Here is a 26,089-nt window from a genome sequence, read left to right as displayed (position 1 = left end):
GTCTGGACTCTGCACCCCGAAGCCCAAGGCTGGAGCCCGCGCCGGCCCCTCCTAGGTCCCCAGGCAGCCCTGGCCTCGAGCTCCCGGCGTGCCAAGGTTTAAGGGGCTCGCGGGGGGCGGGAGGGGCAGTCCGGCCTCCGCGTGTGATTGGCTGCGCCGCCCGGGCCGGGCTCCCGCGCCCCGCCATTGGCCCGCGGCGGGCCCCGCCTTCCTGGGAGTGGGTGCCAGAGCCGCGCACTCGCCCTCAAGGAGCTAGGCGCGTGGCTGGGACCAACTAGCCGTGCCGTCCGAGCTGCGCAGCGCGCTGGGAGCCAGAGCCGGAGTCGGAGCCGGAGCCACCAGCCGGAGCCGCCAGCTGGAAGCCGCGAGCCGCGAGCCCAAGCCGGGCCGGAGCCGAGCCCGCGGGCTATGGTGAGTGCGGTTCCAGCCTGCGCACTGTTCTGGTCCAGCCTCGAGGGTCTCCGCCGTCCGCCGCGGATGGCACCTGGGCCCGCCCTACTCGCGGGGGCTGGGCGCCCGCTGCAGTGCAACCCCCGCTCGGCCCTTGGGAGCGTGGAGCAGAGGGGCTCCTGGGCAGGGCTCGGCTTGCCCCGGTCCCCACGCCCCCGCGCTGGATTCATGGCCTGAGGCCTGTCGCGCGGAGCTTGGTTCTGGGCAGCTGGCCCGGGCTGGGTGGGGAGGAGCGGTGGCCGGTTCGGCTTGGGGACCGTTGGTGCGGTCTGATTTGGGGCATCCGGAAGTCCTTTCACCCTGCTTGGCGTGCAGACCCTTGGCAGCGGGCTGGGTCAGGTTTGAGGGTGGTGGTGATTCCGAGGCTCTGAATCCACCTGGACCTGAGTGTCCGGAAAGCTGGGGGCGTTCTGGGGCTCCATTGGGAAGTGGTGTGTGGCTGCACCGTGAGCATTCGCAGGGCTAGACTGGGACACTCCGAGACTGCTGATCCCGCTGTGGCATAAGGGTTGGTGATTGGGGCCAGGCCAGGTTGGAGGCTGTCAGAGACCAGGGGCACTTGGAGGCTCCACGACCAGAGGTCTGGTCTCCCCAGCGTCTCCCAGCAAGTCTTCAGAGGAGGGGCCAGGTGCTGGCAGGGATGGGCAGAGGCACCAGAGAAAAGTGGGACCAAGGGGAGGAAGTTTCATGGGGGTCTCTGAAGCCCTCAGGGAAATCCTTTTGGTCCAGGCTGATCCAACATGGTCCTTGTCTGGAGGGAGTTGGCTCCGCCCAGAGCCAAGGCCTCTGGTCACCTCTCCAGGGCCTGGAGATTTCCTCTCCATCACCAGGAAGAGGCCACCTGCTTCTCTTTGGCCCTTTTCCAAGGGACAAGTACCTCTGATTCTGTCACCTACCAGTCAGGTTCTGTGCCCTCTGCAGTAGGCACAAGGCATCAGGTCAGGCCCCAGGAGAGCACGTGCCAGTGATGGTGGATGCCAGTCCCTGGGATGCAGCTCTTCTATTTCTCTTGTGATGCTGCTGCCAAGACTGAGGGGCACATTGGGAACAGCTGAAGAGCCCCCAGTGACTACCCAGGACCACTCCCTGCTCTGCTCAGCTCCAAGAGACTCCTTGCAAACTCCCTTTCCCTGTCAGTCACTTCTAGAATTTTCTTCCTTATGCACCAACTAGAGTCTTCCTCCTGTGTACCACCACCTACCTCTTTAGAGAACTGTGGCTTTATTCTACCTGCCAGAGCACCCACACACGGTCTTGGACTCCACGTACCTCTGATTTAAGAATCCCACAGGAATGCTCTGCTTGGTCAGTTTCACTGTTAGGGTGCATTACCCGGGGACCATCACTTGATTCAAAGTCTTAAAATATGAGTCATAAAAGAGGGTAAGTCTGTGAGATCATGTCACCCATTGTGCCTTCAAGCCCACTCTGACCTAAGTTACATGGAAGGAAGTCTTTTTTCCTCCTTAAAAACCATCATAAAGAGGAAGAGGGAGAGGTCCCCACCTTGCCTTGGTGACACTTTCCAGAACCTCACATCTGAGAAGCCTCCCAGCCCATCAGGAAGATTCCAGATTCTGGCATCAAACAGTTCTGGGTTCGAGTTCCAGCTCCTCTACTTCCCCACAGGGACTTTGGTCAAGTTGCACCATTTTCCCTGGGTTACAACTTGGCTCATCAATGACAGGAGATGATAAGTCTTATCTTCTAGGGATGACTTGGAAATTGGTTGAGATAACCCAAGTGAGAATGTTTTGCTTGGATATAGCTTAGTTTCCTTACTTTTACAACCTTGAGCTCAGGTTGGGAAGTTCTACCTAATGTCTGACTTGTTTGAAAGTCTGGAAGAAGGATTAATGTTTATCATGATATGAGGAGAAGAGGACAATGATATGTAGATAATATTTTGTGTGTCATTCAACAGATATTTATTGAACACTTATTATATACCAAACCTTGTGCAGGGGAAGAAAAAACTGAAATACCATGTTAGGAGAGCAGTCCTTCAATGTCTACCTGGTCCTCAGGCTATGTGGCATGTCCTTAGGAGAGGTGGCAGTATCACACCAGGAGAGGGCTGACTTCTGGCTGGAGAGATGAGAGAAGGCATCACTGAGCAGGTGGCATGTGAATTGGAAAATTCATCCCAGTTCGGGGACCTGGGTGACATAGGAGCTGAGTGACATGGAACTCTGAAAGCCCAGGATGGAGCTGGCCTGGCAAGTGTGTGAGGGAGCTGGGAAGAGAGGGGGAAACAGGTAGAGGGGGCAGGGGCAGAGAGCAGGCTGCAGCAGGCTGAGTGGAGGCCCCAGGGTGGGTCTTGACACACCACCTGTGACAGGCTTCCTTGGCCCCTGTCATTTAGCTCTCCCCCAAACAGGGGTCCCTGGGCCGTCATTCCTGAGGTGGGGGTGATTCAGGACTGCCACAGCGTTTGCCCCTGATCTCCTGCTCTGTGGACACTGAAGTCTAGTGCCCTTCCCCTCCAGCGTGGCCAAGGTTCCCCTGGGTCCTGATGGGGCTCCTTGGCAGACCGTGTGGGCTGCTTCCTGCTCTGCTGCCCGACTCCCCCAAGCTCCGCTCCCCACCAGGTCTCTCCCCCGTGGCAGGGAGTCAGCACTGATCTTAAAAATCAGTGGAGGGGCTGGGCTGGGGCTCCTGGGGGAGCGCTCCCCAGGTTCCAGCCTCAGCACCACCTAAAAATAAATAAAATAAAGGCATAAAAATATAATAACATTATTAAAAAGGAAAAAAAACCTCAGTGGACCCACCCCACCTCCGTGCAGGCTGGGGATGAGGTGGCTTTTTGTACCCCCTGCCTCTGGCTGTGCTCAGACCACCCAACATCAGGCACAGAGAGGTGTGTGAGGTTGCCAGGGCACAGTGCCAGGACAGGCACCCATCGCCTGGATGTTTGAGACGTGAGCCAGACAGGCAGGCTCTGGGGAAGGAGACCAGCCTAGCTTCCCCTCTGCCCATTCCCAGTGGGGGCCTGAGAGCTGCGGGTCATCTTTACTCCCAGTGGTGGAGCTGAGGACAGGTCCTGGGCCCAAGTTTGAATCCTGTTGAACTACCAACTTGCTGTGTGACCTTGGGTCAGCCACCCTCCCTGTTTGTGCACCTTCCCTACCAAGGGGGGCAGATTGCTCCGCTTCTTGGGGTACCATTGTGAGGACACAATGGGTGCGGACACCATTAAAAACACGAGGGGCAAGGTTATCATTTGCAGGTAGGAGGATGGCCGCATGCCAGGCCACTGTCGTGCCTCAGCCACTTGGACGGCCAGCACCTGTCTGGTAACCGGGTTACTCATGTTTCCTTGCATTGCTAGGTTTGGGGTAAGTAAGGATGTTGTTGCTTTGTGTTGAGGGGTGAGCCCTCGTTTCCTGCCAGCAGCTGCCCCTGGCAGACGAGGAGCACCAATCACCTCTACAGACAGCAGAAGGCAGCAAAGACTTGAGGTGGGCTGTGTAGCTCTAGCTGGGGCCCTTCCAGAACGCTCGATGCTTGGCTGGTCTACCTGTCAATGAGGGCTATTTCTCTGGGTACAGATCTTTAAGTTATGACAAATGCAGAAAAGTGAAAAGTCACAACCCTGGCTCTCAGGAGCCCAGAGTCCAGGAAAGCCATGAATGTCAGGAAGAAACTTTATAAAGCTTTACAAAGCTCCAGGAATTAAAGGAAATGGGCCAAAAGTCCAGGGAGAACCTAAAGGAGCCTTTTCAAAATTAGGGGCATGATGGATAGAAGGGAGAACGAAGAGGGGGCTGGCCTGAGGGCAAAGCTGATACCTGAGTATATTTGCAAGGGCCTGGTAGGTCTGTTAAGTGACCTGGAGGAATCTAGTACAGAGGGAAGTGATGGTTGGAAGGGCTGTCACATGTGGGCTCTGGGCCTGAATTCGAGTCCTGACAGTTAGTGATGGCTGCCCAGCCATGGATACAGCTCAGCCTCTGTCTCCTGTCCTTGGCAGTGAGATACCTACCATGAGGGCCGTAGTGAGAAAGGGAGTCTGCTTCAGGACAACACCTGCCATTGCTGAAGCTGGGGATCTGATCGGGTTTGTTTTTTCTCTCCCGTGGCCTGACCCCGTTCTATGAAGAAGTATGTAGATTTCTTCTGGAGAAAAAAAAAACACAATAAGCTAACTTTATATTCCTTTCCTTTATTGAAAAAATCTAAACAATCCTTTTCAAGTGGGCACCTCACATTTCTCATGGTAAACTGAGGCTCAGAGAAGCCCATCAGCTTGCTCCCATCCCATGTCCACTAGAAGTTGAGCCTCTGGAGGCTGCAATGCAGCAGTAGACCTGGGGTTTGCCCCTGAATATGCCTGAGAAGCACCTGCACTCCATGAGGGCAGCGTCTCTGGACCCGCCCAGAGGAAGTCAGGTGGAACAGGGCCTAGATGGGGGCTAGCACTTCAAGGTGCTGGAATTCTCCAGGTCTTCTGACACAAGTGGCCCGAGTCCATGCTGAGATCCTTGGCCCTAAACCCCACAGGTTCCTTTCCCTCTCATGACACAGAGCATCCTTCACAATGCTGTCTTTATCTGCCCTGTTTAAGCCTCTGACCCAGATGCATCCTAGGGACACTCTGCTCTGGCCACTAGACTGTGCTAGACTGTCCACTAGACAGTCACTGCCGTGGGCAGCCCATAGAGGAGGCCTGAGCACATGAACATCCTGCAGAGCGAGAGATGACCACTTGGAGGGCTGGAAACGATCCAGGTGTCCTGGGCCTTGCCCTCATCTTCTCTCCCTCCCCTGGGGCGGGGTGCATGAGGCCATGCTGAGCCTGTGTCCCCTGCTGCCCTGGAACTTCTCTGCTGAGTCTGACTTTCTCTGTGCTTTCAGCTCTGGGGCCCTAATCTCCCTTCCTCTCCTTTGGGTCTCCCAGTCTCTTCCCCCCGGAGCTCTCTCACTCTTTCTCCCAACATCCTGTCTGATCTCACCCCACTAAGCTCCCCAGCATCCCGCCTGCCAGAATGGAGCTGGGAGGCAGTGACTAATGAGCTTGGAGGTGAGTCATCCGCTAAATATAAAATCCCACTCACGTCCCTGGATGCAAAAGATTCCAAGCTCTGCATCCTTCCCCCAACTCCATCCTTCCTCAGGGGGCTGAGAATTTACTCGCGAACAGAAAATAGATAAATACCACGGAGCAGCGACAGCAGCAGCATCCTTGCCCTTCAGCTCTCCCCCTTGCGGGTCTCCCGAGGCAGCAAATTCCCCAGTCCCTCGTTTCTCCAGCTGTCCTGGGAGAAAGCAGCTAATGGAGGAAGACAGTGACCCCTAAGCCCTGCAGAGTAAGTAAGGAGGCGAGATTCATCTTCAGGATCTCCCCTTCTCCCCTTCTTGATCAGGTGACCCCCAAACTGCCCATTCTCCTGTGGAGGGAACCAACCCTTTAAACACGCTTATATAAGCAGGCACCAGGCAGCACTTGAACACGGATGGTGGAATGATGGGTTTCAGGTGTGTACCCTACTCGTGGACAGGTGTCTCTTTTAGTATCACTGATTCCTCCCACATAGCTGGCGTCTTTATGGGGGCCGACTGCTGGGGTCTTTTATTTCCCTTGGATTTTGGATCCTTTATATGCATGTGTAGATACATTCCCTACACCTACCCCTATGTTCACACCTACCTGGACATCCCATGTCTATGCCCACATGCACATCTACACCAGCCTGTGTGTATTTAATAGTTGGCATTTACAGTGTCACAATGTCATGGTGTCCTGAACTGGATTCACACCTTACATGGATTGTGTCTGTCCACTTCCTGCATCTTGTTAGATAGACTCTATCACTATCCTCAATTTATAGAAAGCCAAATTTCAGAAAGGTAAAATCAATTGTCCAAAAGTTTACTGAGAACCAGGACTATATACTTTACCTCCAGGCTAAACTAGTAGCCTTCAAATGTTTTGTGATGCAGATCCATTGACGCAGAGGGCACACACCTGTGTACATGTGAGTGAATATACATGTGTGTCCATGTGCCCACATGGGCATACATGTGAAACACATGCTTTGGGAAATAACACTTATCCTGCCTTCTAATTTCATCTACCTCATTCTATTCTATTCTATTCTATTCTACTCTGTCTTTTCCATTCTGTTTTCATTTTATTTTAAAGATTTTGGTGCCCACCAGTGGAAAACACGGGAAAAATCATACCTAAACTGTACTAATCACTCCATTGGACAGTACATGGAGAGCAGATTTCTATCCTAGGATTTGGAACTAACTTCCTCTGATGGCTTTAGGCAAGTGTCTTCACTTCTCTGGGCTTTGTCTTCCTAAAATCTGTTTATAATGGAGTTTTATTATGTGACCCTGGAGGCTGGGCTTATACCTTCCTGCAACAGTTATAAGTCCTTTGCTTCCATGAGTGATACTCTGAAGGTCTCTCTCTGGGGAAGACATAGGTCAATTGACTTCCCCCAGCCTCGTGCTTCATGAGTATATATCTGCACACACATGTGATGCAGGAGACAAACAGTGGCGGAGGGTCTGGAACGTCTTCACTCTTCCTTCCACAGCGCCCTCAATCATTTCATGCAGAACACAAAGGCAATACATTTTCCATCTTTTAGGGATTTGCTCTGATGTGGAATGGCACATTTTATCATATAAAATGTTAATTTGATTCCTCTCCCCATCTTTTTATTTGTCTGCTTCTTTATGTCCTTCCGTTCTCATGCTTTTTGGAAGGAAGAGGAAAGACCACTTCAGTGGAGGTCAGGAGGTAGAGGTGGCAGTAAAGGGAGACAGAAAAGGAAAGATGGGAATTGACAGGTCAGAAGAGTGTGTCTGGGGAGAGCAGGATTATGCTCCCGTCTCTTCTCCGCCTCTGAGTCCTGTGTGAACTTGAGCGTGGCCCCTGCCCTGTCTGGGTGTGCATGGGATATGAGGGAATTAAACAAGGCCTCCTCCCACCTGAACATTCTAGGGTGAGGAGGGTTATGCACCTGAGGCAGGGAGGAGAGAGAACAAGACGTTGGGTGAGCTCACACAATGGCCACTCTAAGAAATCCCTGAGGATGAGACTCACTTAAGTTTTCATGACTCAAGGAACCTGCCATTCTCTCCTTGGATACATTCAAAGTGTGCTTGTCAAGTGTTGATGAGTTTCAGACTTCCAAAGTAGCCTATCATAGTTGGGGTCATTTTGTGGACAACTTACATACCAGTGCTAAATGTCATAGAATCACTTGAGCAGGTCACCCATGGGCATTTCCTATTGCTATAGATGAGGCTCCTTAGGAGAAATGGTTTGCTTAGGTCTGGAGATTGGTTGGACCTCTTTCTCTCTGACTTTGGGGTGAAGAAGTGTAGAGCTTGTATGCTTCATCAAAACTCCATGCATCCCAGGTACACTCTGGGCCAGGCAAATAAGTTTCACCTCTAGAATTTGGTTGTATTGGTCAGCTTTTCATTGCCAGAATAAAATACCTGAGGAAGGATAATTTTATAAAGAAGAGAGGTTTACTAAGTCCACAGTTTTAGAGTTGAAAGTCCAAGCAGCACAAAGCAGACTCTGGTGAAGTCCCCTTGGCAGGCCATGGGAGCATATGTGGGGTGGGAGCAGGGGAGGATCACATCTCAAAACGAGCCAGACAGAGGTAGGATGGGGGTCATGCTCAGATTTTATAACAATCCTCTCACAAGTTCTAATCAGACAGTGAGTACATCCATAAGAAATTAATTAAAAACAAACTATGGGTAAATGGCAGAAAGATCAATATAGGGAAGGGAGCCAGGGGTGGAGAGAGGGAAGGAAAAGAAGAGGTACTGGGTTTGGAATTAGAACAAGATATATCCCATGCTTTTATAATCATGTCAAAGTGGATTCTATTGTCATGTATAATTAAAAAGAATCAATGGGGGAAAAACAAAGTAATCAGAATTCCATGGGAGATCCCTTAATCACTTTTGACCCTGGACCTCCCACCAGACCCCTCTCAATACTGTCACCTGGGGTCTGAGTTTTCAACACAGGAGCCCTTGGAGGAACAACATCCACCTCTCAGCCCTGGCTCTCCACAGCACAGCCCCAGGGCCGCCTGCTGAGGCAGCTGATGCCCAGCACCAGGGGCACCATCCACAGAGCCCCTGGGAAGATGCCCAGGTTCTGCTGTGAGCTCCCTTCCCCTGTCTGGAACCCCTCTCATGGTATCAGGCCTGGTGCTCTTGCCCTCCATGACCTCTGGGGTAGACAGAGTTCTGGTGGTAGTGGTCTGGAGCTTCGGGTCACAAAGTGTTTTAGTCAGTTTTTTTTTTCCTGCTGTGACTAAAAGATCCTGACCAGAACAATTGTAGAGGAGGAAAAGTTTACTTGGAGGCTCACCGTTATAGAGGTCTCAGTCCATAGACACCAGGTTCCATTCCATTCGGGGCTCCAGGCGAGGTTGACCACCAAGGCACAAGAGTAGGGCAGAGGAAGGCAGCTCCCATGATGACCAGGAAGCAGAGAGAGCAAGGTCTCCACTCTCCAGATACAAATATATACCAAAGCCACGCCCTCCAATTTCCACCTCCTCTAGACACCCCCGCCTGCCTCTAGTTCCCACTCGGTGAATCCCACCAGGGGATTAACACACTGACTGGGTTAAGGCTCTCACAACCCCGTAATTTCCCTCTGAACCCTCTCACACTGCCTCGCCTGGGAGCCTTTGGGGGACCCCTCACACCCAAGCCATAACACACAGGAAGCAGAGTACCTATCATCTGTGTCCAGCCCCATCAGAAGCCACCTGAAGCTTAGTTTTCTAATTGGCTACTGATTTCATATGCTGAAGGGCCTTCAAGGGGTCACCCTGATGGCTCTACCCTGTTCCCATCTGCATTCTTTTCCCCTCTTCCCCACATCAGGGGCTGGCGCTGCCTCTGTCAGGGTCAGAGAATCCTCTGGCAAGAGAAGGAGGATCACAGATCATCACACTTGGGAGCAACAACAGCCTGCACCTGTGGAGGTTCCTGAGCGCTGCTGTGTCGGGGGCACCCACTACGTGTCAGCAACTTTTGGGAGACACCTCCCATCCGAGCCATTACACAAAGGAAAATTTTGTGTTAAAGTTTAAAATGAAAACCCATCCTTAAAATGCAGTAACCTCTGTCTCAGGAGCAAGACCCGGATCCGAGAAGTGGGATACCTGTGTGCTCCTGACCATCTGATCCGTAATGACCTGATCTTCCCTTTTCCAGTTAATTAGGGAGAATAGGGCTGGGGGCTGCTGACCTCTGTGATCAGGAGGACTCTTGGAGACCTCTGAGAGCCTTAGAGAAGGAGAATCAGCTGAAGAAAGCTTTCTTGCAGGTGCAGTAGGAGAAGCAATGGTGCTGGCTTGAGCAGGCAGGGGTCCGAGCATGTGCTTCAGATAAAGAAATCCATGTTTTCTTATCCAGGAGAGATGCTTGTCAGTTAATGGGGCAGGAGGACACGGTCCCTTGCCACCTGTCCCTTCCCCATGTGAGCCCACAGGAAGGGAACTGGCACAGGGAGATGGAGCCCCATCGCCATCTCATCACCTGGAAACATAAACCTGGCCCTAAGAAAGTGAGGACTCTGTGGCTCCAGGTGCCCTGTCACTTTCTCCGACCAGGAGCCCATGGTGGACATGGGAGACTTTTCCTTAGACAGCCTCGTCCCAATATTGAGGTCACTCATAGCTACCAAGTGGAAAGAACGTGTCCCAGCATGACCCTCACTCTCACCTAACCTGTGTGCTGCTGCTCTTCCCATCCAGGGGCCCAGCTTCCCCACCCCTGGCCTCACCCCTGCCTAGCATGGGGCCAGCGCTCGGCTGATTCTGTTTGTTTCCTGGAATCAAAATGAGTAGGGGTTGAGGAGGAAAGAAGAAAAAAGGAAAATACTTAGCATTTGTTCTATGAAAACTCATTGTTCACCGGGTGCAGTGCTGCACTCCTGTAATCCCAGAAGCTCAGGAGGCTGAGGATCATGAGTTCAAAGCCAGACTCAGCAAAAGTGAGGTGCTAAGCAACACAGTGAGACCCTGTCTTTAAATAAAATACAAAATAGGGGGGCTGGGGTTGTGGCTCAGTGATAGAGCACTCACCTAGAATGTGTGAGGCCCTGGGTTCAGTGCTCAGCACCACATAAAAATAAATAAATAAAATAAAGATATTATGCCCAACTACAACTAAAAAATAAATATTAAAAAAATTTAAAAAAATTTTTAAAAATACAAAATAGGGCTGGGGATGTGGTTTAGTGGTCAAGTGCCCCTGAGTTCAATCCCCGGTACCCTGCGCCTCCCCACTGCAAAAAACAAAACAAAACAAACAAACAAAAAAAACCCCACCACCAAAAAGCCCTTATGTTCTATCAAAATCCTTGAAAAAAAAAAACTCAGAATTTACACCCTTCTTTTTTTTAGGCCCACAGTTTGGTTTTCTTTATGTCTCTAACCTTTTCATTCGAGGCCTGAGTGGAGCAGGCTAATTGGCATCTTGAAGACCGGGTGAAGGGTAGTGGAGGTGACTGCCTCCCACCATACACAGGAGGAACCAGAGTAAGAAACAGAGAAGTCCTGAGCATGTCTAGTGCCCCTGGGACTCAGGAGATGGATGGCATGTGTTCTCCTCCATTGCTTGACCCCCAGTAAAAAAAGTCACTAGATTTTATTGCTTATGAGTGGTCAGCCCTGGGCAGTGCACTTTACCTGACCACTCCTGTTTCCTTGACTTTCCTTATTTCCTTGATTAAGTTGCCCACCTCTGCTGACTGTCTATGAGAATTACATGAGATTTGAGGGATGTTTAGCAGTGAACCAGGATCTCCCCTGGGGGTTCCACTACCTTCCCCCAGACCACCAGAGTTTGCTCATTTCCAAAGCCTTGGTCTCCTCTTGATTGGCAGACCTACGGGGAGCAGGGCAGAAACTGTGAAACCAGCCTACCCTGTGCTGGAGGCCTGGCTTGGTCCCATGTCAGCTGTGAGACTCTGGACTAGTTTCCTAACCAGTCTGACCCTCAGTTTCCTGATGTGAAAATTTGGACTAATGATTCTCACCTCCCAGAGGTGCCTGGAGGATCAGCTGAGATGGGACAAGGATTCACACACAAGCTCAGCTTGGCCCTGGCCCTGCCTATCCTGACCCCTACCCACTCATGGGCCCCCAAAGGGGTCCTTTTCCTTCTGTTCCACTGCTCAGGCCTGTTGCTACTTTTTGGCAATTTTCTAGTAAGGAATCCTTGCCTCTTTCACTTTGGGGAGTGAAATGGAGGAAGCAGATCCCAAGACTATCTTCCCCAAAGGTGACATGACTTGGGATCCCCACTATAGGGGCAACAGAGAAAGGGAGCCCACTCTAGTTTCACCCTTCGCACTCAGCATGAGCATACAGGACTTGCATTTTATGCCCTTTCTGCACCTCGTACCTCTATGGTGACCTGTGAGGTAGACGGATCCTGACAGAGCCATTTAGTATTCTGTTCTGCCCAGACACCCAAGGTGACTTTATAGGCGGCGCCAAACCAACTGGTGTTGTCTGAACACATGACACATCTGACCCCCTAGTGGCCATAGAGGGAAAGGCATTGGCTGCTCCCAGCTAAGCTTGCTGAACGCCCAGCAGCATGACCCAGTACAAATCCAAGGTAAGACAATAAATAGAGTCATCACCTGGATTCATTCAATCAGCAAGCTTTACTGGAGTGTCTACCAAGTATGTGTGGTTCTAGGTAGTGGGATCATGTGGGTGATCATGCCAGGCAACAAGGAATGGTCTCAGCAAGATGGTGATGATGACTTTGCAGCACTCTTTCCATCACTGAAACTTGAATTTGAACAACCATCCAGACACAGAAATTCCTTCACAAGAGCTAAGAATCCAGGTGAGGGATTACAAGGCCTGGATAGGAAGAGACACATTAGAGAGGAAGGGAAGGTGGATTCACATTATCCTTGTAACCTCTCCATAGCTTGTGCCATTCACTATGGAGAGAGGTGCCCTGCATGGGGGTGAAGGAGAGCCCCAGTCAGTCTCAGTGCTGGACAGTTCCTACTGATCTAGCCTCAGAAGTTTGACAGAAGGGCTGAGTGGATATTTAAAAAACAGGATCCAACAGTATGATTCCTACAAGAGACTCACTTCAGTCTTGAGGATACACAACTGGCTGAAAGTGAAGAAATGGAAAAGGATATTCCACGAAATAGTAACCAAAAGAGAACAGAAGTGAGTGCACTTACATCAGAGAAAACAGATTTTAAGACAAAAACTGTTGCAAGAGAAAAAAAAAGTCATTATAGAATGATAAAGTCATAAATATATGTGCCCAACATTGGAGTCACTAAATATATAAAGAATATATTAGCAGAAGAGAAGAAAGAGATAGATAGCAATGCAATAATAATAGGAGACTTCAACTCTCCAGTTTCAATAATGGATAGAATATCCAGACAGAAAATCAATAAAGAAAGCATGGAGTTAACATTATAGATCAAATGGACCTAGCAAACTCAGAGCGTTCTATTCAACCACAGCAGAACACATATTCTTTTCTAGTGCACACAGAACATTCTCCAGGATAGATCATATATGAGACCACAAAACAATTCTTAACCCATTTAGGAAGATTGAAATCCTATCAAGTATTTTTCCCAACCACATTGGAATGAAACTAGAAGTCAATAATGGCAGAAAAGTTAAAGTCCACAAACGTGGAAATCAAAAGATGTCCTTCTGGACTACCAGTGGGGCAAAGAAGAAATCAAAAGGAGGTCTGGGGGTGTGGATCAGGGGTGGTGCTTGCCTAGTGAGGACCAGGTTTGATTCTAAGCACTGCACATCCAAAAAAAAAATAAGTAAATAATTTAAAAAGGGAAATCAAAAGGGGAATAAAAAATGACATTTTAAGACAAAGAAAATAAAAACAGAACACACCAAAACTTATGAGATGCAACAAAAGCATCACTAACAAGCAACTTAATCATACACCTACAGAAACAAGGAAAAAGAGAAAAACCCAGCCCTAAGTTAGCCAAGGGAAGGAAATAATAAATATCAGAAAAGAGATCATTGAAAAAAGTAGAAAACAATGGGAAAGAACAATGAAGCTAAGATTTGGTTGTTTGAAAAGATAAAGGAAGTAGATGAACCTTTACCTAGCCCAAGAATAAAAGGGAGAAGACCTGAGTAAATAAAATACTTAGGAATAAATTTAACCAAGGAAGTGAAGGATCTGTATACTGAAAATTATTATAAAACACAAATGGGAAAGTGTCCTGTGTCATTGGAAGTAATAATACTGTGAAAAATGTCTCCATCACCCAAAGTGATCTACAGATCCAATGGGATTGCATCAAACTAAAAAAAATTCTGCACAGAAAAAAATAAATAAATAAACAATAAAACAAAATTTAAAAAAAGCAACCAACAGAGTGAAAGAGACAACCTGAAAAATAAAGGAAAATATTTCTAAAGCGGACGTTTAATAATGGATTAGTATCTAAAATATAAAAGGAATTGAACAACTCAATAGTAAGAAAACATAATCTGATTAAAAAATGAGCACAGAACCTTATTAGATATTTCTCAAAAGAAGACTTACAGTAGCCAAGAGATCAATGAACTACAACAACAAAACAGTCAACATCACTAATCATCAGAGATCTGCAAATCAAAACCACATGAGTTGTCACCTTCCATCTACGAGAATGACCATCATCAAAGACAGAAACTAACAAAAATTGGAGTGGACACAGAGAGAAGGTAACCCTTGGGTTCTGTTGGTGGGAATGCAAATTGGTACAACTATCATGGAGAACACTATGGAGTCTCTTCAAAAGATTAAAGCCAGAACTATCATATGATCCAACAATCCAATTTTGGGTAATAGCCAAAGGAAATGATGACAAAGAGAGATGTCCACTCCTATGTCCTTTGCAGCTTTATTCATATTAGTGAAGATATGGAATCAACCGAATATCCATCAATAGATGAAAGGATTAAGAAAGTGTTGTGTACATGGTGTGTGTGTGTGTGTGTGTGTGTGTGTGTGTGTGTGTGTGTACATACAATGGAATATTTTTCAGTCTTAAAAAGAAGGGACATACTGACACTCTATACAACATGGATGGACTTTGAGGATATTTGCTAAGTTAAATAAGCCAGGTATTAAAGGGTAAGCACCATGTGGTTCCAGCTAGGTGAAGTACCTGGAGTCATCAAGCTCATAGAGCAGAAAGCAGAATGGTGGGAGGCTGGGGGAGGAGGACACAGAGGATTGCATTTTAATGGGTACTTTTAGGGAGGGAGAGAAAGTTCTGGTGCTAAGCAGCCCTGGCTTGACCATTGGAAGAAGATGGCCATACAGCTCAGAAGGACCCTGTGATGCTACTCGCCCTATAGCCCTGGCAGAGGTCCTCTGTGAACCTGGGTTTTCTGGGTTGTCCTAGGCAACCTGACTAAGCCCCCAGCATCCCTGGGCCACATGCACCCATGTCCCCACCCAGCTTGCCCTCCTCAGACATGTGTAGATAGTGTTATCCACCAAAGCAACTGGGACCTCGGTGAAGATGAGATCCTCACACCTCTTCTGTACGTACCCAACAGATCTCAGCAGTAAGCCTGCTGCTGCCTCTACATACAGGTGACACACGAGAGGACAGCCACTCAGTGCTCTGAAACTTTGTCCTCTTGGTTGGTAGGTGTGGAGTCAACAAATGCTTCCCTGATGCAAGACAGCCTGGAGCCTAGAGCAGGTCACCTGTTCTAGATACTTCCTTTCATCGGTAGAGAACGGAGGCCCTGAACAGGATCTCCCCAGGACTGCTGGGTACATGAGTGACAAACCTGGGGCCAAGTCCTTCTGACCCATGCTCCCTTCACACCATGGGCCTGCTCCTGTCCCACCAGCCAGGGTTGTAGGGACCCAAGTCCACAGACGACCCCAAACTTTGTTCTTGATGCTGAACTCCTTTCTTCCCCAGATTGGTCTTTAGAAATACTCAAAATTGATAAAGTGACTTTATTGGTAGTTTTCCTTCTGTTCCCAATTCAGTTCAATAAACAGCCAAATAAAATAAGAATAAATAAAATAAATAGGCAGAAGAAAATCATAATAATCAGAACATTTCTCAACGGTAAAGTTTCAGTGATGGAAGAAGTGAGTCATGTTCTAGAGAATTCTGCCAGAGAGTATTTTCCCTCACTCTTCAGATGGAGCAACGGAGCCAGAGAGGCACTCGAGGGGTGGCTGTGAGGAACGAGAACCAATCATTTAGCACATTTATCTAAAACCACACACACCAGTCCACATTATCCTATTCACCAGAGCCACCAATGTATGCTTCATCCCTCTGTAAATGTCTGTTCCCTGCAGCACAGACCAACAGTTCCTGGAATTGCATCCAACGTGCCTTGAGGATAATCATAGTTGTGGTTTCAGAGATGCTCCAATAGCATTTATATAATACTGTGAAATTTACAGGTAAGCATGGAATCTATGCTTAAGAAAATATTCGTTTTGGACAAGTGATTTATCAGACAGTGACAGGATTTGGAGATGTGGGAGTGAGTTCAAATAATAAAGAAACATCTCATTGGGCATTTTCTTGGCCCAGCCCTTAGGGGAAACTTGCCAGTCTGTGTGGCAATACACTGAGAGCCCCAGGACCTTCACTCATGAGTGATTGAGGACAGGCCTGGGGAGAAGGGCCATTCAGGATTCTGAGCTAATCTGATTATCCAACGCATGGGAGGAGTGTTAGAGAGAATGAGTGCTTTCTCTCTCCTTCCAACTTGCAATAAGTGCTAGTTTTGTGTGCTGACTGGCTCCACAATCCTCTGGAAGGGACCCCGAGACTTGAGCTTCATTGGGGTCTGTTGAGTCCTATTTTGGGGACAGTGCTGCGAGCCTGTGCCCAGGAACAGAGAGCTCTCCCTGCTCTGCTAAGTGCAGCCCTCACCGTGCCCTGTGCCTTGGGTTCAGAGAAGACATTTTTAATTCATAAACCATAAAGATCATCTTTTATAGTATGTAATTCAGTGGCTTTTTGTATATTCGGATTGATGTGACCATCATCACTAACCAATACTAGAACATCTTCATCACTTCAAAAACAAACCTCATGCCCACTAGCAGTCACACCCAATTTCCTCCCTTCTTCTTCCCTCCAGTTCCTGGCAACCACTAATCTACTTTCTGTCTCTTTAGATCTGTTCATTCTGGACACTTTGTATAAATGGAATCATATAATATGTGATTTTTGTGGTTGACTTCTTTCATTTAGCAGAGTATTTTCCAAGTTCATCCACATGGTAGCATGTATCAGCTCTTCATTCCTTTTTAATGACTGAGTAGTCTTCCAGTGTACGAATATACTGCATTTTATTTATCCCATTATATGTTGATGTAATCAAGGAGAATTTGGGCACTGTTCTGTGCTGCACTTGAAGCCTACAGACAATTAACATGTTTTTCCATTCCCTCATCAAATCAGTGTTTTAGGAAGATGGCTAAGGCAGGCCTGTGAAAGCCACAGGGGCAGAGATGAAGGATGATGGGTTTTGGTTGTTGGTTATTCTTCTAGACAGGAAAGAAATATCAAGGTCACCTGGGAACGTTTGTGCCAGAAGCAAGCCTGATCTCCTCTCTCTCCCTCTCTCTCTCTCTCTCTCTCTCTGCATCTCTCAGCTTTCCTGTCTGTCACTCTTCCTCTCTCAGCTCAAAGCCATAAAGCCACAAGCTTTGAAGAGCAGCTCATCTTGGGGTGAGAGCCCCACGGTGGTTTCAGCCATGTCTCATATTTCCCCTGGCAGCTCTGTTGAAAATCAGCCAATCACACTCCTTCCTGGAATGTGCATGACTGATAATTGCCTCTTGCACAATTATCTGCAAAACTCTGTTGCTAATGAAATGAATGATTTAGTTATCCTGGTTAGTAATAGCCCACCTCACACAAAGACCACTGTGGCATCTGTGAGGCTGGCTGGGATGCTGGGGGAGGCACTTATCTGCAGTCCTTACAGTCACTCTCTCATCTTGGCTAACTGGGTGGGGGGGGAGGGTGCCCGCAGCCTGGTCCCTGCACCTTCCCCACGCTGCATCAAGAGCTGGGAGCATCTAGGGGCAAAACAGGAACAGACCCAAGATGAGCTTTCTGCTCGCGGATTGTGACCCACTAAAGTCTGAGGCTGCTTCCTCCCCGCACCTGGTGAAGGAGGCCTGTGATGATGTGCAATCTGCCAGGTTTACTGCGGTCCAGGGAGAAAGCGGCTGACTGGCAGACTGGGGCTGCATCGGGGCAGAGAGGAGATCAGGCTTGCTTCTTGCATCCTGAAACACCCTTCCCGGGACCCCACAGTGGGTGGCTCCCACCCTGGCACCCAAGGAGCACCCTTTCCTTTTCCCACAGCGCCAGACCTCCACTCCCCTGCTTCCCAGCAGGACCCTCCAGGACCCTCAGGTTCTAGCTCTATTGCCCATTTTCACTGATTTCTAAAGAAAGACATCACCATCAAGAAATGGAGAGAAGAGGGTACAGCTGGGGGATTGGAACTGATCAAGGTACATAGAGAGAAATAAGCATAGTTATTTGAAGAAAATTTTGTTGCAAACATAAATGCGCACACACACGCGCGCGCATGCGTGCACACACATACACACACACACAGTTCTCCTCCTCTGGTCTTCTGGAAGATTCTACTCAGGGGTAACTTCCTCAGTCTGGGAAATAGCTGTCCAGAGTTGTGATTGGAAATTTGCTTAAGGGACTTTTATGAAATGAGCAGAACCGTTCAGCAGACTATTCACAAGAGAGCTGGGTACTGGGGGCTGTTGGAGGAGCTGGTGTCTGTACATGACCTGACCTCACCCCTCTTACTGGTTTGGCTCTGGATAAGCCACTTGATCCACAGCAAAATTTAGTAGGTGCTCAAAATATACTTGTAGAGCTACGTGTTTATTTATTTTGACAGCTACCCACATGTCCCTTTCTAAATATTTTGATGCAGCTTACAACAATAATAATGAAACAAAGGAAGAACTAAATTATGTGAGAGGAATACATTGAGTGAAGAATATAGTGAAGTTAAAGATGAGATCAATACCTGAAAATTATGAGACCATAGAGGCTGCACCTTTAACCCTGAGAGGCACAGCCCTTCCTGATTTTGATAGACACTTCCCTGGGTTCTGATCAAGAGGATCTGTGGGGGCAGAGGGTGGTGCCCTGGTGGCACTCCTGGGTGGAGAAAGAGAAGGGCCTGGTGAGGACTACTTTCCTCCTTGTTGGCACTTATCAATGCGAGCCAGATACCGCCCAGCTCATTTTCATTATCAAGAGTGGCTGTTTTCAACATTGTTTACAGAGTAGCGATGCTCTTCTAAAATCCAATGGAGAGTAGGGACTTTGTTTAAAGTTCCTATGGGGCTGGGTACTGGCCAATTTTCTAGGCCTCTCATTCCCTACATAAGAACTGCTCGATCCCAAGGGTCTGAAAACCCCTCTCTGTTCTAGGTGAATGGATGGACGTCAGGAAAGAAAGAGGGAGAGAGGGAGGAGCTGGGGGGGTGGGCAGAAGGAAGGAAGGATTTTTATTGCTACTTTATAACATTGTAGTAAGAAACAGCAAGAATATTTTTACTTTGATCTGGTAAATTGGGACTTCCTTTTCATGTGCATCGAACTGCCCTTTGATTCTTTAAATCCAAATAAAACAAATTATGATGTCAAGAGATTGAAGAGAGAGTTCAGTGGGTACTATCCTTGTTAAGCATATGGGCTCTGGAACCAGACTGCCTCAGTTTGAACCCTGGCCCTTACTTATTAGCTGCGTGATACTGAACAAGCTACTTACCCTTTCTGTACCTCGGTTTCTTCATTAGTAGAAGGGAGTGTCAATAGTACCTACCTTGCAGGGTTGTTGTGAGCATAAAATACACTAGTGTGTATGTGGGTTTAGAATCATGTATGACACAGGGTGATGATGTAATCAACACTGGCTGTTGTTATGGGTGTGGAAGTGTGTGATTCCTTGCAGTACCAGTTTTTGCACATATAATTCCTGGCCCTCCGGTAGGTATCCTATTTAACTTCAGGACCCTACAGGGGGCTTGTTCACTCAGCAGATGGCCAGGGATTTGTGCTGCAGTGAGTTCTGTGAATGTGGTTGGTTGGGCAAGGACGGGGTGGGGCGGCTTCTGTGCCTTTTGCTGTTTTGCTGGGGAAGACGAACTCTGGAGGCATCCAGGTCCAATCTTAATTTATGGTTGTGGGATGTTTATAGCAAACTCCTTCCTAGTCTATATGATCTGTAAGTCCAGAGGGTGTCTGCTGGATGAGAGGGTGGTCAGCGAATGCTTTCTTCCTAAGAGTTTCCCAGGCTGGGCTGGAGCAGAGAACCCTGAACTGCTGTGGGTTTCACCTAAAGTTCCCGGTCCTGTTCTCTGACCTGCTTCTTACGGACAAAATGGCATTGCAGGGACTTCCCAGGGTCTCTTATAAGAATCCTAAGGGGCCACATGCATGTCAAGGTTGTTGTTAGTGGCCCCTGAGAGCTGGCAGGGGCCACAGCCAGAACCTGGAGCTGGACAGTTCACACCTCCCCAACCTCCTTCTAGTCATGCTAGAAGGTTCCTGTGGTTCCACCTGTCTGTCCAGGTGGCAAGCTATCATTACCTGAAAGGACTTGCAATTTGCTTTGCAAGACCAAACTCTCAGGCTGAAGTCGGTGGTAACAGACAGTGCACACCATGGAGGGCGAAGAGGAAAGGAGGAGAGGGAGACTTGGTGTCAGAAGTGGGACTTCTGTTTGAGCAGGAAGTGAAGGAAGAAGCTAGGAATATCAGGGATGCAGGAATGGGTATATGAGGGTGTGCTGGGCCGGGAGAGAGGAGACCAGGATGATGGGAGTAGTAAATGGCGTGTGGATCTTGGATGAGGAGGGTCTGCCTGGAGCATGGATAACCCGGAAGCCCCATTGGAATAGATTTGGCTTGATACTCTAGGAAACAGGACAGACATATTGGGAGAGGAGTTCACAAGGAAGGCCTTGTCTTCTGCCTGATCCTGGCTGGGAATCTTCCCTGACACTGTCAAGGGCAGTTGGAGTGAGGTCTGTCTCAGCACGTGTATAGGCACACACATATAGCTTACAGGTGTGACCAGGTGTGCTTGCACACAACCATTATCTCTGCTGAGTTTTCCAGTCTCTTAATCCTTCTGACTCTGAGCTTGTGATCTGGGGCTTACATACAAATGACTTTATAAGTCTTAGCAGGACCACAGGGTGCCATCATGTCAGAAGGGGAAACCAAGGGGCTGGGGTTGTAGCTCAGTGGTACAGCACTTGCCTAACATGTGTGAGGCTCTGGGGTCCATCCTCAGCACCAAATAAAAAATAAATAACTAAAATAAAGGTATTGTGTCCATCTACTAAAAATAAATAAACAAAACAAAGGTATCGTGTCCATCTACAACTGAGAAAAAAATTTAAAAGAAGGTGAAAACAAGGCACTGTATTCTAAAGAAGCTGGTTCTAGGAGCTGCCCTTGAATTATTGTGGAGTCCGATTTCACGTGGGGGCTGCTGGGACTCCTTTATTCAGCAGTCTGGCTTCTAAAATGGTTTCTTTCCCTCATCTCTTATAAAGCCAGGGAAGGGTGTTACCTGAGAGAGGCTATTTGGACAAATCATTTTAATCATTTCTCAGTGGTGCAATTTGGTGGAGGGAGCGGGGAGGGAGAGGGTTGCTCCTGGGGTTTCCAGTCACCCCAGTACTCCTTTAGACCATCAACGAGTGGAGAGTGCGGTGGGGAGGGGGCTTGTAGAGGACTCAGAAGGCTCAGAAAGGTGATAACACTTCACCATATGGAAAAGGGTGACAGAAAAAGGAGGAAGACTTAAACTTTAGGTGATAGGGGGTGGCCAAACCTGGGGATGCAGGTGATGTCCCAGTGCATAGTGTTCCTCGGATAGAAGTGTCTTTGGTAAGAGGGAGGAGTGTGAGGCCATGTGTTCTGAGGTCACCTCCCCATAGTACTGACCACCTGAGTTCCTCCTGTCCCCTCTTGAGAGCTGCCGCCATCATCCCTTGCCCTATTAGTGGCTACCTCCCACTCCTGAGTGCCTTTTATTCTCTTTCTCCCTTGGGCTGTGAGAAGGGCAGAGTGCCCAGCCAGGGAATGGACATGGATGTGTGTGGTTGTGCATGTGTGTGTGTGTGTGTGTGTGTGTGTGTGTGTGTGTGTGTGTGTGTTTGTGTGTGTGTGTGTAGGGGCTGGGGCTGACAGCAGGTCAGAGCACAGGAGTAGAGAGCTTCTGGCAAGTGAGGCTGCCCTTAGGTCAGCTCTGTACCCTGGAGCCCAGAGGACTCTTCACTCAGACGGCAACAGCCTGCAAGACCCCGAGAAGCCAGAGCAGCTTCAGTCACTGACCAGAGGAGACCCCGAGGAGCCCGGGAGGAGCCTCAGGAGTAAGTTAGGCTCTGAAGGGCTGGGTGTGGCTGGGCTCAGTGAGAGGTGGGAGAAGCCAGGGATGCTCAGAAAGATCTGGACCCACAGAGCAAGAGAGAAGAGGAAAAGGGAAACTAGGAGACCTTCGTGCCCTCGGTCTGTGGCTTGATGCACAGTATCTTCATCTCTGTCCCTTGGGCCCTGCAATTCAGAGGTCACAGCCGGGGGCCAGAAATTCCAAGTAAAGGAGGGAAGGGTGTGAGGTGTGATACCAGTGTGGCCCATGGGGTCTCCCCAGTGGTGAATGGTGGGTGGTCATAGTCAACATTTGAAGGCAAGAATGGAGGGGTGACCCTGAGGCTGGTGGTCAGGCTGGGGAGACTGAGGAACCAGGTTCTACAGGCCCTCAGTGGGTAATAGTAAGTAGAAGGGGTGGTGGTTTTGGACAAGACCCAGATTTTGCTTCTACTTACAGGTGTTCACAATGACAGTACCCTGGAAAGCTCTGGAATAAAAATACCTGGGCTTTAGGTCGTGGAGGTAGGAGATGGTATCGTGTAATGAAAGGTTTCATTTTTCTCACCTGCCACAGCCTTAATGTCAGATGCTTGGGAAACAAGAGGTGGGGATGAATGGGCCTTGGAGCTGGCTGATGGGAGGGCTCGGGGCAGGTGGGTGGCCAGTCTGCCTGTGACCTCTCCCCTTTGCTTCTTGAGATTCACAAACAAATTCCTGGTTCCTGGTGCCCAGGCTGCTCCCTGTCACCCTCTTTGTTGTTCTCTGCCTCCTTCAGGTGATGGTGGGCTCCTGCTCCACATCCTGATGGGACTCTCTGGAGCTGACAGAACCCTTTACTGCCTACAACTTGGGCCTGGTGCTTCTTTCAAGGTATATGTTTTATGAGGTAAGCCTGATCAGCGCTTTCTGCAGAGTTCCAGCATCTGTTACTCCTTGGGGAGCCCAAAGGATAAATAAAGCCATGAGCTTCTGACACAAAAAGTTCCAAAGCCTAGGCGGGGACATAGGCAGGGGCTGGGATTCTGTTGGTCTTTGACTTCTCCATCCCTGTTACCAACTTCTGTCCTCCATTTTCTTAAATAGAGGAGCAGAGGTCCTCACCGGCCTCCCTCCTCATACAGGGGTGTGGTCAGGCCCCCAGAGCTGGGCTCATCACTGTCTTTCTACCAGTCTTTCAACCCCGGCTGCCCTTCTCCCCTGGCCTCCTGACAAATGCCCACACAGCCTTTAAACTCAGGTCAGTGGTCTCCTCTCTGCAAGCCTTTCCTCTCTCTCCCAGGCCTGGCTATTAGCTTCCTGCTGGGTTTCCACACTCTTGCTACAGGCCTCTAACCTCAGCAGCAGGCCGCTGGAGCCCACTCCACCAGCTGCGGAGCGCTGGTTGGTGGGTCTCTTCCCAAGTCCATGTTCAGGGATGTCTTGCTAAATAGCTTGAAGTCATCCCCGGCAGTATTTACACCACACAAATTCACAACACCACAGATCAGTGCTTCTTCTCCCACCCTGAGAGCCTGGCTGGCATGTTTGTCTCCTCCCCAATGGCAAGTCCATCAAAGGAAAGGGCTGGGTCCTACTCCTGTTTGTAAAGGCAGGCCCAGCCGAATGTCTGGTATTAAGTGAGAAATAACTTGCCAGACAGGAGACTTGTCCTGGGAAACTTGTCAATTGTGATGACAGTATATTCTGCTGCCCCCCACCCCCATACTTCAAACACTGCCACACCCTTATCAACTTCCTTCTTAAAGCACTTAGGAGCTGCCTTTGCCTGTAAGACCAGAATTTAAAGCCTGGAGGCAGGGGATTTTTTATCTGCCTTGTTTTGTCCCTGTGAATGGTGTGGAGAAGTGATTAGTACAACACTACCAAATGAGTCAATAAGTAATCAAATCTAAGCTCCTTAACACAACTCTCAGGCCCTTCACTAGACCACACGACTCTCCCTCAGTCGCTGTAGTTGCTTCCTCTGGGTAGGAATCCTCCCACTGATCCTCTCACCAGCACACAGGGTTAGGACCCAAGGCCAAGCACCACCATAAAACCATCTCTCCTTCCCCTCCATTTGCCAAAGGCCTCTTCACTCTTGCATCTCTGCTGACTTCCAGAACACCCTCTGCCTTTCTGTAGTAACAACCTTAAAGATTAGGATTATTTCCTCCATTCTTTGTGGGGCTCTGAGCTCCTTGGAGGCAGGGCACATGTGTGGATGGCCTTGGGTTCACCCTGGCCCTTCACTGCCTAACTTAGTATCTCACATGTGGGGAGTCATATCTGTGGTCTATGGTTTACTCACATAAAAAAAAATAGAGACTAATGAGATGTGTGCAAATGCTGTCTCTGATCTATCCACTTCAGGGAATAGTATGGGTTAGCAAAATCTAACCCAGTATCACTAGGGGTTGGAGGGGGACAGTGCTGTGGGGAACATGACCAAATCCAGAATCAGCCTCATGGGCCCTGGTGTCTGATCTCATGGTGGAGTGGCCTTATGACTCGATAATTTGCTTTTTCCCTTTCCCTTCCAGTTCATGGCCACCTTGCTTCTGGATGACTGTAACTACTTCTGCCAGCCAGTGGACTACAACCGAGCAAGCTCAGGGTGAGGGTACAGCAGGAAGTGGGACAATTAAGGCTGAAGAGGGAGGGTTGGTGGAAAGACCCTCATATAACAAGCAGAACTGGATCAAGACAAAGTCACCAAGCTCTCTGATGGGAGGCTGGGGACTGGCTGGTTAGGCACAGGCTTTGGAATCAGAGGAGCTCAGACCTCAGTTTGGACATGAGATCTGCCAGTTACTGGCCATGTGACATACCTTTTTTGGATCTCAATTTTCTTATCTATGTAATGGGGATAGGAACACTTACTTTATAAAAGGAAACTTTGGGGAAAGATTGAATTAGACAATGTCTGAGTGTTTAGCTCTGAGACAGGTGCATATTACTGGTATCTAAGTGGTAGTTATTTCATTATTGCCAGCTGTTCTCAGTTTCAACTGGAAGTAGAACAAAAGGCTTCCCAGCAGCAAGAAAGCTAAGCTTTGACAGGTCACCGAGTAGTGATAGGCATGTTGAGTCACTGGGGTTCCAACAAGGAGCTAAAAGTCTTGCGACTCAAAATATGGTCCACAGACCAGCAGCATCAGCATTGCTGGGAGCTTGTTCAACAAGCAAAATCTGTGCCCCACCTCACACAGCAAGCACATGGATTAAGAATCTGCTTTTCAATAAACAAGATCTGCATGTGCTTAGGATTGAGCTGAGCATGTTTGGAAAGTCCTCCTTTGACCACTCGAAAGCTGTGCCACCTTATTCCTGGGCTAACAAGCAGACAGGTAGGCAGGCACTTTGGGAACACAAAGTGTGCAGGAACAGAGAGGGCTGAATCCTGCCCTGCTGGGCAAGCTGTGCCACCAGCAGGACCAGAGTCTGATGGAACTTCCCCTTCATGCCCAGCAGATGGCGAGCGTGTGCTGGTGGTGCTACTCAAAGGCTGCTGAGTCTCTAGGCAAGGTGAGACTCCCCAAGCACTGGCTCCTTTACAGTTCTATCAGCCAGGTCTCAGGCGGTGTTTTACCTGCCCAGTGTGAATGCTTTCCTCCAGCATCCCTGTTGGATGTAAAGCCTTGGTTCTAGGATCTGACTGAGGAAGGATGCTCAGGGACTGATGTAGCATCTCACTGCTACAGGCTTCCACCGAGTCCCCATTGTTCATCTATTCACCTGCATAAAAGTAGTCATTTTCCCCCAATAGCAAATCCAGAGGGTTTGCAGCACCTAGTGGGTCAAGATCATGATGTGGGGTGGTGGTGATGAGAAGGTGCTGAATCCTCCCTCCGTCCACTGCCCTGCTTACTTGTGAATTTACGTAATTGTATGATTCTGTGTGTATGTATGTAAATTGTGTCAGGGAAAGGGCCATGTGCATATATCTGAACACACATCTTGAAATAAACATGATGCCATTTGTGTTTCTCTTCATTGGTGTTATTTGTCTCTTCTGTAAGTCTCTGGAAGTGCCATGCTGGCAGATAAAAGCCACTGTGATTCTCCTGTCTCACTGGGGGACTTGGAATTCCATTAAGAAATCTTTGAACACATGCTAAGAACCTTCAAAGGGAGACAGGGATGAAGAAGAAATGAGATCAAAATGGGCATAACCATACTCTTACAAAGTGGAATATAGGACCAAGAT

General features: G+C 48.8%; 1 long non-coding RNA gene across 4 annotated transcripts; it reads left to right on the top strand.

Moving 5' to 3' along the window:
* The first annotated feature begins 233 nt into the window (after nucleotides 1-233).
* On the top strand, nucleotides 234-25,875 carry LOC144370370 (uncharacterized). 4 transcript variants are annotated; one of them, XR_013430353.1, is made up of 6 exons: nucleotides 12,804-15,261; nucleotides 15,808-15,915; nucleotides 21,792-21,902; nucleotides 22,358-22,422; nucleotides 22,676-22,786; nucleotides 24,423-25,406. It is a non-coding gene; the product is annotated as an uncharacterized LOC144370370 (long non-coding RNA). The 4 variants fall into 4 exon arrangements; XR_013430354.1 differs by lacking the exons at nucleotides 12,804-15,261; nucleotides 15,808-15,915 and adding an exon at nucleotides 234-411 and having other exon boundaries at nucleotides 21,772-21,902; XR_013430355.1 differs by lacking the exons at nucleotides 12,804-15,261; nucleotides 15,808-15,915; nucleotides 21,792-21,902; nucleotides 22,358-22,422 and having other exon boundaries at nucleotides 22,429-22,786; nucleotides 24,423-24,496; nucleotides 25,354-25,875.
* Nucleotides 25,876-26,089: the final 214 nt, after the last annotated feature.

Source organism: Ictidomys tridecemlineatus, chromosome 14, assembly GCF_052094955.1.
Source record: "Ictidomys tridecemlineatus isolate mIctTri1 chromosome 14, mIctTri1.hap1, whole genome shotgun sequence".
In the NCBI taxonomy this organism is placed as follows: Eukaryota; Metazoa; Chordata; class Mammalia; order Rodentia; family Sciuridae; genus Ictidomys; species Ictidomys tridecemlineatus.
This window is presented reverse-complemented; position numbering and strand designations above follow the sequence as displayed.